We start from the raw sequence: 18,892 nt of genomic DNA, 5'->3' as shown, positions 1-18,892 counted from the left end.
GAAATTAACACTATATTAGTATTATCAATAGTCACCCTGGTATACAATAATGCACCAGAACTTCTTCCTTCTATCTGTCTGTAACATAGTACCCACTGATCAACTTTTCCCCTACTTTCCCTAGCTATTCCGGCAGGCCGTTGGTAACCACTCTTCCATTCTCAACTTATCTATGAGATCAACTTTTTTAGATTCCAAATATACATGAGATCATATATATTAACTTTATGAGCCTGACATATTTTATTTGGCATGATGATCCCTAGTTCAAATCATGTTGTTGCAAATGATAGGCTTTCATCTTTTTTAAAAAGACTAAATAGTATTCCATAGTGTTTACAAGCCACATTTTTTTTCATTCATTCACCAGTTAATGACCACCATTGTTTTCTATTTCTTGGCTCCTGTGAAGAGAGCCACAGTGAACATGGGAGTGCAGTTATCCCTTCAACATATTTCTCATTGTAATTTATTTTCCATCTTCCTTTCTACACTAATTTGTCTTCCTTTCTCCTCTGCTCCCCAGTCCTGTTCACATTCTCTAATAATGTCTCTTCTACTTTCAAGTCACATTTATTTGTTTATTTTGGATTTTTGATTCCTCCTGAGGGAAAACATGAAATATGTGCCTCTCAGTATCTGTCTTATCTAGCTTCCTACAAAGTTTTCCATATTCATCCAGTTTCCTGCAATGACTCACTCATTCTTTATGAATGAAATAATATTCCACCTTTTTTTCAATTGATTCAGGTTTTATTTGGTGTACTATAGTTATATATAAAAGTGCAATTCATTGGAATATGTTCATTTGTGCACATGATCTAGCTTACTTAATTTAATTCTGCTGTTCCTCCCCTTTCCAATTTCTCCTTCCTCTCCTTTAGTCCCCTTCCTCTACTCTGCTGTTCTCTTTTCTATTTTCATTAGTTTCTCCCCTTATCTTCCTAAAATTTTATTTTAGTTGTAGATGGACACAATACCTTTATTTTATCTATTTATTTTTATGTGGTACTGAGTATCAAACCCTGTGCCTCAAATATGCCAGATGAGCACACTACCACTGAGCCACAATCCCAGCCCCAGATTCCCCCATTTTTGACTCCTTATTTCTGTCTAGCTTCTGCACATAAGAAAAAACATTTGACCCTTGACTTTCTGAGATTGACTTATTTCAGTCAGCATTATGTTCTCCAGTTCCACCCTTGAAAATTAGTACAACTGCTTTGCAAAACAATATGGATATTCCTCAAAAGATGAGGACTGGTCCACCATATGATCCATCTGTTTCATTCCTTCGTGTTTATTCAAAAGAATTTAAGCCAGCACACTATTTTGATACATGCCTGCCAATGTTTATAGCAGCACAATATACAATATCCAGGTTATGGAACAAGCCTAGGTGAATCTCAGTAGAAAATTGGATTTTTTTTCTAGTTCTGTGAAGAATGTCATTGATATTTTCATGGGGATTGCCCTAAATCTGTATATTGCTTTTGGGATTGTAGCTGATATCATATCCTAGCTATTGCAAATACTGGTGCATTAAACATGGTGCATTCATGTATCTCTTTTGAATGTGGAATCCATTTCCTTTAGTCACATGCCTAGGAGTGAAACAAGTGAATCACATGGTAGTTCTATATTTCATTTATTGAGGAACCTCCACATGGTTTTCTAAGGTAACTGGACTAATTTAATTCCCACCTAACAGTGTATATGAATTACTTTTGTCCACATAATCACGACCATTTATTTACTTATTATTTTTGATTATGGCAATTCTAATTGATGTGAAAATTAATATCACATACTTTTGCATTTCCCTGATCACTAAAGATAATCAGCATTTTTCATGTATTTATTGGCCATTTGTATTTCTTCTTTTAAGAAATGTATATTTAGCCAGTTGCAGTGGAACACACCTGTAATCCCAGCAGCTTGGTACGCTGAGGCAGGAGGATGGAAATTTCAAAGCTAGCCTCAGCAATGGCAAGGAGCTAAGCAACTCAGTGAGACCCTGTCTCTAAATAAAATCCAAAATAGTTCTGGCAACGTGGCTCAGTGGTTGAGTGCCCTTGAGTTCAATCCCCAATACTCAGGGGGGAAAAAAAAAAAGTCTGCTCAGATCTGAGATCATTTGCTGACTTTTTGAATGGTTTTTCTGTTTTTCTTTGTTGTTGTTGTTGTTGTTTGTTTGTTTGTTTGTTTTTGTGTGTGTGTGTCAAGTGTTTTGAGTTTTTCGTATATCATGCACTTTTACTTACAACAACTTTATAGTGTATTTTGAAGTTAGGTAATGGCTCCTATTTTTGTTTTGTTTTGTTTGTTTGTTTTTATACAAGATTGCTTTGGCTATTTGTTGATTTTATGGTTCCATATAAATTTTAGTATTGTTTCATCTGTTTCTGAGGATGTTATTAATATTTTGATAGGGATTACATTGAATCTGTAGATTGCTTTAAGTCACATGGGCATGTTAATGATGTTGATTCTTCTAATTTATAAATAAAGGATGTCTTTCCATAATTTTGTATGTCCTCTTCAGTTTTTTTCATTAATATTTTGCAATTCTTATTGTAGAGATCTTTCACCTCGTTGGTTAAATTGTCTTTTTGTAGCTATTGTAAATAGTATTGCTTTCTTTTTTTCTGTTTGAGATAATTGCAAAATATGATCTTACAAGTAGACAATTCCACAAAAAAGGCATTATAACTAAAAAAATTTAGCAAAGTTGCAGAATATAGTATTAACATGTAAAAATCAACAGCATTATTAGATATTAAAATAACTTTTCACAAATATTAGTAAGTAAATTCTATTCTAAGCACTTAATGTTATTGTAAAAAATAATTGATAGTAATTTTTTAATTTATTTTAGATTTTAAATAGGAGGAAATTGAATCGGTAGAGAGGTTTAGCTATTTTCTATAGATAACCATTTTAGAAAGTGTTAGAGACAGGATTCTGACCCAAACAATCTCTTTTGAGCTTGCAAAACTAAAAACAGCATTATGCTGCCTCCTGTAAGGAAAGGCAGAGCTGAGAACAAGCCTCCGCATCCTTAATGAATAGTGAACATTTAACAGCATGAAAGAGGATGCATTTTCAATGGTGTTTCCAATTGAATGAGTGCCATACAACAATTTTCATGGCTCATTTGATAAGACATCCTAGCTGATTTAATTATCTACTCTTTAATCATTTATTTTTTTTTTTCAGACATGTTTTCACCAGAAGAGAATATAGTTGATCTTGGATGAATGAACCATCACATCAATAGCTTGTACTAAAAATGAAGGTTTAGTTCTAGAAATATTGCACTTATTAGGATGTTAAATTTTATCTAAGTTTGTCTTCATCTAAAACCATGAAAAACAGGATTCATAGATACTCTTTGTATATATTTCATCTGAATTCATCTATCAAAAATTCTATGCATTTACCATGTTCTTTTTCTTGCTACATTTTAACCAAATTGCTAGAGGAAGTACAACAGATTAGCTGTTAAAACAAATGGAAATATTAATATATAATTATAAGATAGTATAATGGCAACCATAAAATAATGAACACAAAAAAATTAGTAACTAAATAGATTTGCTGGAGAGTAGAATGTAGGTCAGTAGTCCTTTCTGAAATAAATTATAAAATGTTTTGGTGAAATATAACACAACTGCTTGATTTCCTATTAACTCCCAGTTGACCAGAAATTCAACTAATAAAAATAAAATATCTGGTAACACAGAAAACATTCAATAAAATTTGGAATAATAAGAGAGTTATAAAGATTGAATTTGCTATTAATTCTGACTCATTCCCCCCTAACACACTTGTAAATTTTATTTATAAAAGGGGTAAGTCAAACATTGTTTTGCCTTCGTTTAAAGGTAGTCTAAGTAAGGAAGTATTAATTTTTAGTTTTTTGACTAAAGAATTACTTTCTGTTTATTTGAGGTGTGACTTCAATAATTGTAAGATTTAAGTCCAAAAGAAAAGGTCATTTTGATGTGGTATGTAATACTGATTGATTTTCCTATAGAATGAGATAATATGGGTACTGTTGTCTTAATGAAGCTAAGTTGTAGTAATTGAAGTAAAATATTCTGGCATCAATTGCATAGTCGAATGATTATAGATAATGATCTGTACTGTATATTTTGAAAAGCAAAGAAAGAATTTTGAACGTCTTACCATATAGAAATAATAAATGAGGACAAAGAAATGTTTAATTTGATTTAAATATAACAGGACTATTTATGTATTAAAATATCACATAATACTCTCTCAATATATATGTATAATTATTATGTATTGGTTGAAAATAAACTTAATATAAAAATAAAATGATTTGGCAGAAAACATGGGAAGTAATTAGTATAACTTTTCTTTAAGTTAATAAAATTAAAGGCTACAAGCTGTATGAAAGATGTTTCTTCATTGATACCTGAAGACTTTCATTGGAAATATGCAATAAGTAATTGATCAACATATACATATTTCAGTACATATCAAATACGGAGTTTTTCTTGCTAGTTTGCCTTTTTGTTGTAAATTTGAATTGTAGACCCTTTAGAAAGCTATATAAATAGCTTTCTGATTAAACCCTCATATGTACATTTTGCAGTTGAAATTATATTAATGAAGTACTATATACTAAACAACATTTAAACAAATATTATTCAATAATGACAATACCTTTATTTATTAATATAATTGTACTTCTCTCATAATATGCTTATGATTAAAATATGTTTAAAGAATAAATCAATATTATTTTATCATTTTTATATGTAGCAGTGATAATTTTCAGATAACTTCGGTCATATGTCATACTTTTGTGACATATTTATGTATATATTTTATGCATTTTCAAAAATAATCCTTAGTAAAGGATTATTTACTGATTCTTTTTAATATTCACTTTTTCTATTCCTGTACACTTTACTATTTACCATTTCAATAATCTACATGATATTTAAACTTCAGATGATTTATTTAACAGTCTTTTATTTTGGAATGTTTATTAATTCTTAACAAGTAATATATCATTCCATAGTTGAAATTTTACCAATATTATTTTCATATTTTAAATTCATATTAGATACTTAAACTGTTTAAATTTATATTAAACACTTAAAATTATTAAAAATTGACAATTTTAGAGTTTGGGCATGTTGAGAATATCAAAATAAGAGTTCTCAAACTTTATAATTTAATACCTTAAAAATATTTTTATTTTACTCTCATTTCCAACCCACTATTACTGTGTTAGCTCTTCCTCATATCACTTTTCATTTTTAACTTCCAAACTGCTCTCTTGATAAAAATCTGCTTACCATGTTCATTTCTCACACTGTGGAGTTAACTTCATAAGAAAGCTAGTCTGATCATTTACTACTTCTTAGGTCAATAGGACCACCATTGGCTCTGCATAGGATAAAACATGTATATGCAAAGTGCAAATCCTTTGCAGTTTCTTTTCTGGAATCATACATAATTACTTGTTTCTTGTTCCCTATATAACAAGCATGGCATATATACCACCATTTCAAAAATTTATTTCATGTTTTGAACATGGTCTTCCCTCTGCTTAAAATATGTGCATCTTCCCACCTATATCCTTTCACTTCTGTTTGAAAAAAAAAAGAAATATTTCAAACTCAAATAAAATATTACCTCTTTGTTGAAACCAGTACTTTTATGTCTAAATCATTAAGTAATACTGATTTCCATTTTATCAACTAATACGTGTTTGGCACATCATGCTATGTATCTGACATTTTGATAATAAATATATAATCTTTAAGTGTACAATTTTTGAAAATGACATTCATGGAGCATAAATAGATCATACTTTTTTACAAAATCTTTTCCTTCTGTAAGAGGTATTTTTTTCAAAGTATCAGTAAAATAAAATGTCTCTGGCCTCTTTTAAATTGAAACATTTTTTTGTGACTGTAGGCATGTAAATTTATTTTACAGAAAAATAATTTGCTATTACCCTGTTTATTTCTTTTATAATTTTGATCACTAGAAATAATATATATATATATATACACACATTTATTTTCATTGACCTATTTAAGTATTTTGAACATTATTTTATTAGCCTATACAATATGATACACACCACATTGACAGATAAAGTTCTCATGATTATCTAAATAAATGCAAAAGAAAATATGTGCCAAATTCAACACCTGTTCTTGGCAAAAACAAAAAAAAACACAAAAACTTCAACCAATTAGGTATAATAATAATAAACACATTCAGTAAAATCTCTGTACACTAACAATGAGCCGTTGATAAGAAAATTAGAAAAATAATTCAATTTGAATAGCATCAAAACTAAATAAACTACTCAGGAATAAACTTAACCAAGAAGGTGAAAGATCTGTGCACTAAAGATTATAAAAAATTAATGAAAGAAATTGAGGAGGGCACAAATAAATGAACATACATCCTGTGTTCATGGATTAGAAGCTCTAAATTGTTAAAATAACTATAATACCCAAAGCCTATAATTAAAACATGAATTGCTTAGAAATAGTGATTGCAATTTCTTATGAAAATTCTGTACCTCAAGAATGTAGCAGAATACAACAGACACTAGTATGGCAATATGTAAATCAATGGATGTGCAACTGATGTGATTCTGCAATCTGTATACGCGGTAAAAATGGGAGTTCATATCCCACTTGAATCAAAGTGTGAAATATGATATATCCAGATCTATGTAATGTTTTGAACAACCAACAATAAAAATTAATTTAAAAAAAAGAATGTCCTTGGACCAGTGTCCACAAAATTTTTCTTTCTATGTTGCTGGGCAGACAACATACTAATTAGTTAATTTGTTCATAATGTCTTATTGGCTTGGATATTTTGAAGACACAGTAAATTCAACATTCTCAAAGCTGAATTAGATAATTTTCAACTAAATTTCCAAATTTTTTTCTCTTGATTTCTTAAAGTTTTTCATATTTTATGTTTTTTTTTCCCTATTGTACCTCACATGGCACATCCAGTTAATCATCAAATCCTGACATTTTCTCCTTTTTAATTTACCAGACTTTTTTGCTGGTAGTACTACCAGTATAGATTACACCCTCCCTCATTCAGCATATTCCTGAATGATTTTCTTGCTTTCCATATACACTCTTGTATAATTATCCTCTGAATAACCAGGGTTACTTTCTTACATGATTTATACTACTAGTTATTATTACTCGTAGTAGTTAGAACCAGGTCTTCACTATCTTCCTATGCCTTGCACAGGATCTGTGACATAGATATAGTTTACAAATGATATTTTTTCTTGGGGTTGTAGTTGAATTAAAAAAAATTATGAAAATCAAGAGTTAGCATGAATTCTGGGGACCTTCCCCAAACACTGGCTGTTATAAAGTTGAAACTCTGAGTAAGTAATCATCTAAATGTGTCCTATCATTGTTAAATTAGACCAGAATTTAAAAGCACATGATCAGTACTTTGAAAACTTCTTTTGTCATCAAAAGAAATACTTGCTTTCTTTAATTCTGGATTCAAGGTAATTTTGGTATAGTGATGCTATCATCTCTTGTCAAATACCATAACCCCTAAATTTAAATGAATTGCTAAAGTAATACAAAGGTTTCCTTGGTGTATTGCTTTTATTTAGAAATCATGGATATATTCTCTTTTACATACCTGTTGTTAGAAAGAATACATTTTTCAATTTTAATGGCTTTTTACCTTTTGTTTTCCTTTATTTTAGCTGTACCATTTAGTTATATTCATAGGCCAATCACAGATAATATTAAGTTAAATTTGAAGTGTGAACAGAAAATGCATTTTAAAGTGCTACTTGGGGAATTAATTCAAACTGCCTTTGTTTTTCTCTCTAGTTCTTTTATGTTTGAAGATATAAGAATAGCTAATGGATGAAAATTGCAGCTTAGCTTATGATTCCCAGACATTCACTGTGACCTCCTTCAACTCTCTTTGATCCTTAAGAATGGAAAATTTACTTAAATTGCTCTTTTTGGAATTTATTTCATCATTCTGACTTACAGACCTTGTTTATATATTCTAATATCTTCTTAAAATTAGATTCAAGTTCATATTTATAGAAATGTACTTTGAATACCATCATGAATTCATAAAATTTTAGACCTTGTGTTATAAAATAAAACCCCCAAACTTATTTAAAAAAATAGTAAGCCCAACTTCAGGTTTATGATGAACTATTTGGGATTTCACCTTAACAGATTTTCTTATGACAGTGTACCCATAAAGAGCAAGTCTGCCCTGTCAATAAGGCAATCTTTAATGGGATGACCTTTAACTTGTGGACAGTCACAACTGAAATCCAACAGGCTACTTTTAATTAGTTAAGATGTCATTCCAAAGAACAGATAGTGAAACAAAGTCATAATTCTGGAAGACATTTCATTCAGTAGGGATTTAGGAAAAGCTGACAGGAGGCAATGCTGTCAAGCTTTAATGACTTTTTGAGCCTGAGTGACAGTACAACATTTCATTCCAAGTAGGTCAAGGTTAGTTTGTCACTCAGTGGCAACACAAATACAGACCACAATTCCTGGCACACATAACAGAAAAATGAGAAAAGCTAAGGAGAAAGTACTGGTGTTATTTGTTTCCTATCAAGAGTTTGTAAAATTATCAAAAGAATAGTAGCATGTATGCTGAAAAAAGAAAAAGCAATATAACAAGAAATGCATTTTTATATTTGCTATCTGAACAAATGACTAAGTTGACAAATTCAGAACAATGGACAGATTATTTTCTGAACTGTGTGAGAGATCCTAATTAGATTTTTTTTTTAATTTTGTTAGCAAATTCACTAAAATTTACAAAGGAAGAAAATTTAAAATTTTACATGATAAAACAAATTATATTTTATTGCTATAGTAATTGGAAATATGTTTTTCTCATGAAATTCATTGCCCAATTTTATGTCTTCACTAAATTTCTCATCAAAGACCAAGAATGAAATATTTAGTCTTTATCTTGTTTTACACAAAATTATCTTTTATGTTCATTCATATTCAGCTTGGTTTTGTCCTAAAAAATGTTTTCCACTTACTATAAGAAAATAAAATTAAGATACAAAATTTTAAAATAACTGAAATTAAATCTGTGTGCGTATGTGTGTGTGTATATATGTGTGTGTGTATGTATGTACATATATACAAATATATGTATAAATGTACATGTAGCTATTCCTGTGTATAATAACCCAAGACTGCCAAAATGAAGATTAGTCAATATAGAGGACATTTATTTATTTTCTTATAGTCAAATAAAATAAATCAACATAGAGTACATTTATTTATTTTCTGTTTTCTACCTGTAGTGATATTGCTTTATTTTTGTGACTCTTTTTAATTTAAAAAGAATAAATATTTTTTATCATTGGTGAGGAAATCACAAAGCTCTAGGGAGCAATGTGGTCACTTACACTCAACTGCTGTAAATATTTTCTTGTGTTTCTGTCAATATTTATCACACACATTCACTGGATTCTTTGAAATTGCTTTGATATCTGTTTGCTGACACTTAGGTGACAGCCTTATGGGTAAATTCAACTTTGTGTAAAAGTTTTTGAACTTGAATTTTCTTTGTTTGAGTTTTAGGTACACTACTGATCAAATAGTATTAGATTTGAAATAATCAAACTGAAGAGGTGTTAGATGTGTGTTAATAGATTATCCCCATTGATTTTACTGAGTTTTAGATTGACAATATCTATGCTTAACGGAAAAAGCAATTGATATCTATTATTTAGGTACATTTTAAAAGAAATGCTTATCTTAAGTGAAATGTTACGTGTTTCCTAAAAGCAATACTTCCTTTTGCCCAAATTGTAAGCCAATAGTAGGTTTACTTTGTACACTTATATAGTTAACTATATAGCCCAGTGGCTCCTAGAGCTTTATCAATATAATACAGTCATCTGATTTATTTTTTAATGCTATTTTACATATGTTTTGTTTGGGTTTTAGGGTATTGAAACTCTGTGTCAAAAGAAATTAGTGATGTAGAGTTACAGACTACTTTGTTGCAAAATAATATGTGTTAATGTTTTATCCAATATCATTGGAATTATTCCTAATTTTTTAGAAACAAAATGAGAAAAAGAGAGTTGTTCAGGATCATGCATACCTATTGAAAGGAAAATAGACTCTACCTCATAGCTGGTAACATGCTTATGCTCACATGAAAGGTCTCACATCTTCTCCTTTAAAGAGGCTGACACAGGTTCTTCTGACCTGTGTGCCTCAATATTTGTAAATGTTTTATAAATATTGATTAATTTAATCTTCCTGAAGACAATAGGTGGTATTATTTCCTTCATGAGACAACATGTAAATACATTAAAAATGTAAGTGATGTGGTAATTATGAACACCAAACACTTTTTCACCATGTCCCATCTTGGAATTGACTACCCCATACCTAATCCTAGTACAACCCAGACGTTATTATTGGCTATAAGAGGTAAAGAGAAATGTTAAGTGCTTTTATCTTATGAGGAAAGAATAATAACAGAACAATAATTGTGAAGAGAAATAGGCCTTTGAGATTTATTTAAAATTCTTATCCATAATTTATTTATAAGTCAAAATATAGTATTCATTTATCTGATATTCATTAATTGAACAAATATTTGTTATATCTTAGTTTATAAAAAGTTAATTTTTGTTGTAAGACTTTTTAAAAATTTCAAACAGTATGTTATCAGGGTTATTAATCATATAGTTGTCACATGCATAATTATTATTAAAATTTAACCTGAAAAATAATATCTTTGTGCCTCTTTTTTTCAGGATTTGTTCTTGCTTTTTATTAAGGTTTTAGTGCATCCTTTTGTAGAAATCTCTTTTCAATGAACAGTTTGCCACAGGACAAGGACTGAAGGGCGGAATCCCAGCTAAAATGAAGAACTCGAACTTCCGTTTAGGTAAGCATATATTCCTCTTTAAAGAATTATAGCATATTTTGAAAGCATGCAAAGGAAAGAGAGCCAGCAAGAAAAGACTAAGGCAAAAATTTGTAGCTGGTGAGTTCCAGACACCAAGTGCCACGGTTTTCCTTTGGGGCCTACAGTTCACTGCATTCAAGAATAAAATTGGAAAGATGTCTGAGTTTGGAAAACTGGGGTCATCATTAGGACAAACTACTTCCCTCCAGGTTCTGGCTTCTTTTCTTTTTTTAATTAATATTTTTTAAAAAATTTATATGTGACAGTGGAATGCATTATAATTCTTAACACACATATAGAGCACAATTTTTCATATCTCTGGTTGTATACAAAGTCTATTCACACCAATTCGTATCTTCATACATGTACTTTGGATAATAATGTCCATCACATTCCACCATTATTTCTAATCCCATGCCCCCTTCCTTGCCTTCGCACCCCTCTGCCCTATTTGGAGTTTCTCTAATCCTCCCATGTTCCATTTCGGTACCCCACTATGAATCAGCCTCCTTATATCAAAACACCAGCAGTGTATGAGTGTACCTTTTTTACCATATCCTCTTCAACACATATTGTTGTTTTTCGTCATAATAGTTGCCATTTTGACTGGAATGAGATGAAATCTTAGAGTAGTTTTGATTTGCATTTATCTAATTGCTAGTGATGATGAACATTTTTTTATATATTTGTTGACTGTATATCATCTTCTAAGTGTCTGCTCAGGTCCTTGGCCATTTATTGATTGGGTTATTTGTTTTTCTAGGGTTTAGTTTTTTTGAGCTCTTTATGTATCCTAGAGATTAGTGCTCTATTTGATGTGTGAGGGGTAAAGCTTTGCTCCCAAGATGTAGGCTCTCTATTCACCTCACAGATTGTTTCTTTTGCTGAGAAGAAACTTTTTAGTATGAGTCCCTCCCATTTATTGGTTCTTTATTTTAATTCTTGCACCAAAGAAGTCTTATTAAGGAAGTTAGGGCTTAATTTCACATGATGGGGATTAGGGCCTACTTTTTTTTTTTTTATTAGGCACAGGGTCTCTGGCTGTATTCCTAAGTCCTTGATCCATTTTGAGTTGAGTTTTGTGCATGATGAGAGATAGGGGTTCAATTTCATTTTGTTGCATATGCAATTCCAGTTTTCCCAGCACCATTTGTTGAAGAGGCTATTTTTTCTCCAATGCATGTTTTTGGCAGCTTTGTTTAATATAAGATAATTGTAGTTTTGTGGTTAGTCTCTGTGTCCTGTATTTTGTACCATTGGTCTACCAGTCTGTTTTGGTGCTAATACCATGCTTTTTTTGTTATAGTGATGCCAACTGCTTCACTCTTCCTGCTAAGGAATTCTTTAGCTATTCTGCATGTCTTATTTTTCCAGGTGAATTTTATGAGTGCTTTTTCTATTTCTATGAAGAATGTCATTGGGATTTTGATTGGAATTGCATTAAATCTGTATAGTGCTTTTGGAAATATGACCATTTTGCTAATATTAATTCTGTCTATCCAAGAGCAAGGTAGATCTTTCCATCTTCGAAGGTCTTCTTTGACTTCTTTCTTTAGGGTTCTGTAATTTTCATTATATAGATCTTTCATCTCTTTTGTTAAGTTGATTCCCAAGGTTTTTTTTTTTTGTTTTGTTTTGTTTTTTTTGAGGCTGTTGTAAATGGGGTAGTTTTCCTCATTTCCCTTTCTGAGGATTTGTCACTATATACTGAAATGCCTTTGATTTTTGGACGTTGATTTTATATCCTGATACTTTGCTGAATTTATTTACTAGGTCTAGAAGTTTTCTTACGAAACTTTTAGTGTCTTCTAGGTATAGAATCATATCATCAGTAAATAGTGCCAATTTGAGTTCTCCTTTTCCTATGTGTATCCCTTCAATTTCTTTCATTTGTCTAATTGCTCTGGCCAGTGTTTCCAGAACTATGTTAAATAGAAGTGGTGAAAGAGGGCATCCCTGTCTTGTTGCAGTTTTTAGTATGAATGCCTTCAATTTTTCTCCATTTAGAATGATGTTGGCCTGGGGCTTAGCATAGATAGCCTTTATGATGTTGAGATATGTTCCTGTTATTCCTAGTTTTTGTAGTGTTTTGAACATAAAAGAGTGCTGTATTTTGTCAAATGCTTTTTTTTGTGTGTCTATTGAGACATTCATATGATTCTTATCTATAAGTCTATTGATGTGATGAATTACATTTATTGATTTTCTTATGTTGAACCCTGGGATAAATCCCACTTGATTGTGGTGCATGATCTTTTTGATATGTTTTTGTATTTGATTTGCCAGAATTTTATTGAGAATTTTTACATCTATGCTCATTAGAGATATTGGTCTAAAGTTTTCTCTCTCTCTCTTTTTTTTTTTTTTTTTGATGTGTCTTTGCCTGGTTTTGAAATCAGGGTGATATTGCGCTCATAGAAGGAGGTTGGAAGTGCTTCTGCTTTTTTATTTCCTGAAATAAATTGAAGAGTATTAGTGTTAGTTCTTCTTAAAGGGTCTTGTAGAACTAGTCATTGTATCCATGCGGACCTGGTCTTTTCATGGTTGGTAGACTTTTGATGGTGTATGCTATTTTTTTTTCACTTGAAATTGATCTGTTTAAATTGTGTATATCATCCTGAATCAATATTGGCAAATTATATAATTCTAGAAATTTGTTGATACCTTTGATATTTTCTATTTTATTGGAGTACCTGTTTTAAAATAATTTTTAATTATCTTCTGTATTACTGTAATGTCTGCTGTGATATTTCCTTTTTCATCATGTATATTAGTGATTTGAGTTTTCTCTCTTCTCTTCATTAGCATGACTAAAGGTCTGTCATTTTTTGTTTGTTTTTTCAAAGAACCAACTTTTTGTTCTGTCAATTTTTTAAAATGTTTGTTTTGTTTCAGTTTCATTGATTTTGCCTCTGATTTTAATTATTTCTTATCTTGTACTGCTTTTGGTGTTGATTTGCTCTTTATTTTCTAAGACTTCATTTAAAATGTAGTGTTAAGTCATTTACTTGTTGACTTTTTCTTCTTTTAAGGAATTAACTCCATGAAATGAACTTTTCTCTTAGAAATGCTTTCATAGTGTTCCAGAGATTTTGATATGTTTTATCTGTGTTTTGATTCATCTCTAAAAATTTTTTGATCTCCTCCTTTACGTCTTCTTCAACCCATTGTTCATTCAGTAACATATTATTTAGTCTCCAGGTGTTGGAGTGGATTTTATTTATTATTTTATCATTGATTTCTAATTTTATTCAACTATGATCTGATAGAATGCAGGGTAGCATCTCTTCATGCTTGGGAAATTTTCTGATATTATCTCATTGAAAAGATTGTGCATTCTTTTGGTTTGAAACTCTGTGCCTTCCTCTATCCCAATCACTCTTATATTTGGTCTTTGATGCTATTCCATAATTCACGGATGTTCTGTTCATGGTTTCTTACCATCTTCACTGTGTGATCAACTTTATTTTTCAGATTGTATACTTTGTCTTCATTATCTGACTTTTTTTCTTCCAAGTGATCCAATGTTTTCTTTTGAGTTTTGTATTTGATTTATTGTATCCTTCATTTCAAGGATTCCTGACTTTTTTTTCCCCAAAGTCTCTATCTCTCTCTTGAAATAATCTTTTGCTACCTGTATTTGCTCTCTTACCTCTTTGTTGTAATGATCAATTTAGGCCTGTATTTGCTCATTTAGGTCATTCTTTAATTCACAGATCATTTTAACTATGAACCTTCTGAACTCCTTCTCTGATATTTCATCAACTTTGCTGTCCATGGGTTCTCTTATTATAGTGTCCTGGTTTGTTTGGGGCACTTTTGTCCCTTGGTTTCTCATGTTTTTTATGTGTCTTTCTTTCTTGCAGTGTGAAACTAAGATATTACAGTTTGTTCCCTATATTCTTGTAGTACCTATGCAGATTGTCTGTACCTCACCTTAATGTTGGGCTTCCAGACCCTGCTGGTGTCCCTCTATGTATGCTACTGCATGTAAACGTAGTGGCTGCAATAGCAGAAGTAACTCGAGATAATAGTTAAGGTGCCCCAAGCTGGAAGCAATATCTTACAGAGATGGGGCTGAAAGGGTGGGCCTCACACTCCTTTTGGGATGCCTGCTCTAAGATGCAGCTGTTTCTAGGCCCTGTCTGCTGTCAAAAAGTTAGGGGCTAATGTGTGGGGAAGGTTATGGTGATGACTACAGTGTCCCAAGATGGAGGTGGGTTTAGGCTTAGACTCCCAGGTTAGAGGGGGGCAAACTCAGACCTACTCTGGACCTGGGTCTGGAGTAAGACAGTGTGGATGGCTCTGGGCCACTGGGCTTGACCGTCTGCGGTAGTCTGGTGGTCAGAATGGGTAGTCCTGTGCCAGAGGCTTGACTCCAGCAGGTGTCTGCCCAGCTGGTGGACCCGGGCCTACTATCTCTTATTGAATTTTTAAAAACTGTGTATTATTATTAATTAATTAGTAAAAAAAAAAAGAATTTGATCAGGAGTACATTTCAAGTACTATTCTGTGATTTTTCATTTCCCTTAAATAGATTCTAACATCTACCTAGGAAAAAAAAGAAATAGAATTTCTACTAAAATGAGTAGAGCAACATTTTTAAGTAGACAAACATTTGATTATTGCTTAGAAAAAAATCCTGATTAATATAGTAAAATATGTTATATTTTTAACTTGATTTTGCACTTCATTATATTTTTTTAAATTTTTTTATTAGTTGCTCAAGACAATACAATGATCTTGAAATATCATACATTTGATTCAAATAGAGTATGAATTCTCATTTTTCCACGTGTACAGATTGCAGGATCACATTGGTTATACATCTATGTATATAGATACAGCAATCCTACTGTCAGTTGTATTCTGCTGTCCTCCCTATCCCCTCTTCCTTCTCCTCCCCTCCCATCCCTATTGTCTACCCATACTACTGTGACACTTATCTCTCTCTCTTTTTTCCCCTTCCCTTCCCCCTCATCCCATCATATATGTATTTTGTGAACCCATGAGGGTCTCCTTCCATCTTCCGTGCAGAAATGCAAATTAAAACAACTCTAAGATAACATCTCACTCCAGTAAGAAAGGCAGTCATTATGAAATCAAACAATAACAAGTGCTGGCGAGGATGTAGAGAAAAAGGAACATTTGTACATTGCTGGTGGGACTGCAAACTGGTGCAGCCAATTTGGAGAGCAGTATGGAGATTACTTCATTATATTTACCTGATTATAAAGCAGAATAATCAGTTTTAAAGATGTATTTGCATAAAATCTAATTCATTTTTCAATTTTAACTTATAAAAAATTGAGTCCACACTATAGCTGATTAATTTCACAATAAGTTTACACTATGTAGTTTTAAGAATTTTTACTTTGAAAATTATTTAATATGAGTTTTTAAATTTCTCCAAAGTGAACATGTATCAAAAATACTAGCCTGCCTAGAGTTGTTTCACAGATTAGGATTGTGTAGGCATAAAAAAAGTCCCTAATACATCAAAATTTACTCTATACTTATTTAAGAAAATAAACAGAGCTGTCTCCTCCCTCCTTTTCCTGTTGATGATAAAATTCACATTCTGTGAAATCTATCAAAGTGTGCAATGTACATGTATGACATACTACATGATCCTGACTATACACAAAATTACAGTGCACAGACTAAAATAATATTAATCACAATAATAAAGATAATGATAACAACAGAATATCAATAGAGTATCACAAGAAGGATGGGAGAGAGCAGAGGTAAGGAAAGGTGAAGGTACTGAGGAAAGATTGATCAAATTATGTTATGTACATGTACAATTATGGCAAAATAAATCCCATTATTACAAATAATAATACAACACTATGAAATAAATAACAATTTTTAAAGCCATGATTCCAGTCCAGAAGTTTAAAAATTCTTGGAAATTTTGACTAGTTTATAATACTTTGTTTTACTCTACAGTTCCCAAAAGTTTTCATCTAATTTGTGCATGCCACCATATATTTGTCTTTACCTCTTGGTTAATGTGTGTGTGTATATATTAATTTTACCTTAAGAAACATTATCCCCTTTTCTATGACAAATTCATAACAAATGCATAAAAAATAATTTTTTTTCACTTATATCATCCCTTTCCCCCCCCAAAATTGAGAGAATTTATTTCTACTGGACATATCTTATAAGATGTGCAGAAAGGGAATTGTCTAAACTGTAATAAGAGAAAAACAGTACTGAGTAAGAACAAAATTTCAAAAGATATAAAAGCAACTGTACAAAATCAGAATGCTTTGATATTATAAGCAGGGTACATAAACCTCCATATTTTTATTATAAAGATAAAAATAAAACAAAGATAAAAATGACTACATTGATATGTTAAGAGATAAAAACAGAAATATGTAAAACAGGACATCAAAAACTCAAAATATGTGAAGAAATGGAGTGAAATTGTAGAGTTTATTACTAGTATATTTTCATTGTGTTATTGTTTCTTGTCTTTATAACCTTAAATTGCTATATTTTCCAAATAATTTGTTACAACCAAAAGAAGTTTTGATAAGCCTCCTGGTAAGCACAAAGCAAAAATCTATAATAGAAAATATAAAAATTATGAACAAGGCATCAAGGCACACTATTAAGAATAAATTACTTAACCAAAAGGAAAGCAAGAGAGTGAAAAAGAAAGAAAGGTACTTCAAGAAATGTAGAAAGAAAGTTACAAGTTTGGTGTAGTAAGACCTTATCTATAATTACCTTCAATGCCAATGTCAATTAATTTTTTTCTCTGCATAATTACTTCACATAGAGTGGCTGAATGGATAATATAAGACATATGTGCTGCTTACAAGAGAGTAGATTCACCTTCAAAGCCACAGGTATAGTGAATGAATATATAGATGAATGAATGGAATAAAATAGTCCACAAAAATGGAATCCCATAACAAGCAGAAGTAGCAATAAAATAATTTTACATTAAAACCTCCACAAAAATAAAGTGGTGAAAAAAGATAAGGAAGGTCATTATAAAAAATAATTGTAATGATTCAGCAAGAGGAAATAATAATTCTAAATCCATATCCACCCAATATTGGAGCATCCAAATATTTAAAGTGAAAATTAATACAAAGTGCAGCACGCTTTAACACAATCACTAAAATAATTTCAATTAGATGTTAAGATATTAAATAGGAAGATGCATGTTATTGGTAGAAAATTTTACAATATTTTGAACACATTTGATGCTTCTTTATCTGTTACTGTGTTCAAAGCTATTTTTACTGTTTCCTGAACTCCTTTTTTTTTTCTTAAAAAGTAATAGTTCTGATTTCTCTTTTCTAAACACAGATTATTTTTAATAATAATAGACATTATTAATTAAGCTATTGAATTAAGCTAACTAATGTAAAGTGGGTAATATCTCAAGGTTGGTAAGGAACTGTCCCAAACTTGTCTGTCTCTAGATCCCATGATCTTTACTACTATTTTGTGAAACAACCTTGCTTCACCTGTTCTGAAATGAACAAATTTGCTTCACCTGTTCTAGTATTACCAGAATCTATAAACACTTCAATCTGCATGACCAAATACTTGAAACTCTGATGCCATAATTAAAGTTCATTGCTAACAAAGCTGCATCTCCTTATTGGTTATGATAGTCTATGTTGCTATAATTTATCTTCCAAATGAAGCTAACAGTAATTATTGCTGTCTCTGATATGTGGATGATAACACACAAGTTGGAGGGAGGGAGAATAGAAGTTCATTGAATTGGACAAAGGGGAGTAAAGGGAAGGGAGGAAGAATAGGAATAGAAAAGACAGGTCAGTGAATTGGACAAAACTTTGTTATGTTCATGTATGAACATATGAAACTCCACATCATATGCAACCACAAAAATGGGATCCTAATTAGA

The sequence above is a fragment of the Callospermophilus lateralis genome, chromosome 9, assembly GCF_048772815.1.
Source record: "Callospermophilus lateralis isolate mCalLat2 chromosome 9, mCalLat2.hap1, whole genome shotgun sequence".
Classification (NCBI taxonomy): domain Eukaryota; kingdom Metazoa; phylum Chordata; class Mammalia; order Rodentia; family Sciuridae; genus Callospermophilus; species Callospermophilus lateralis.
This window is presented reverse-complemented; position numbering follows the sequence as displayed.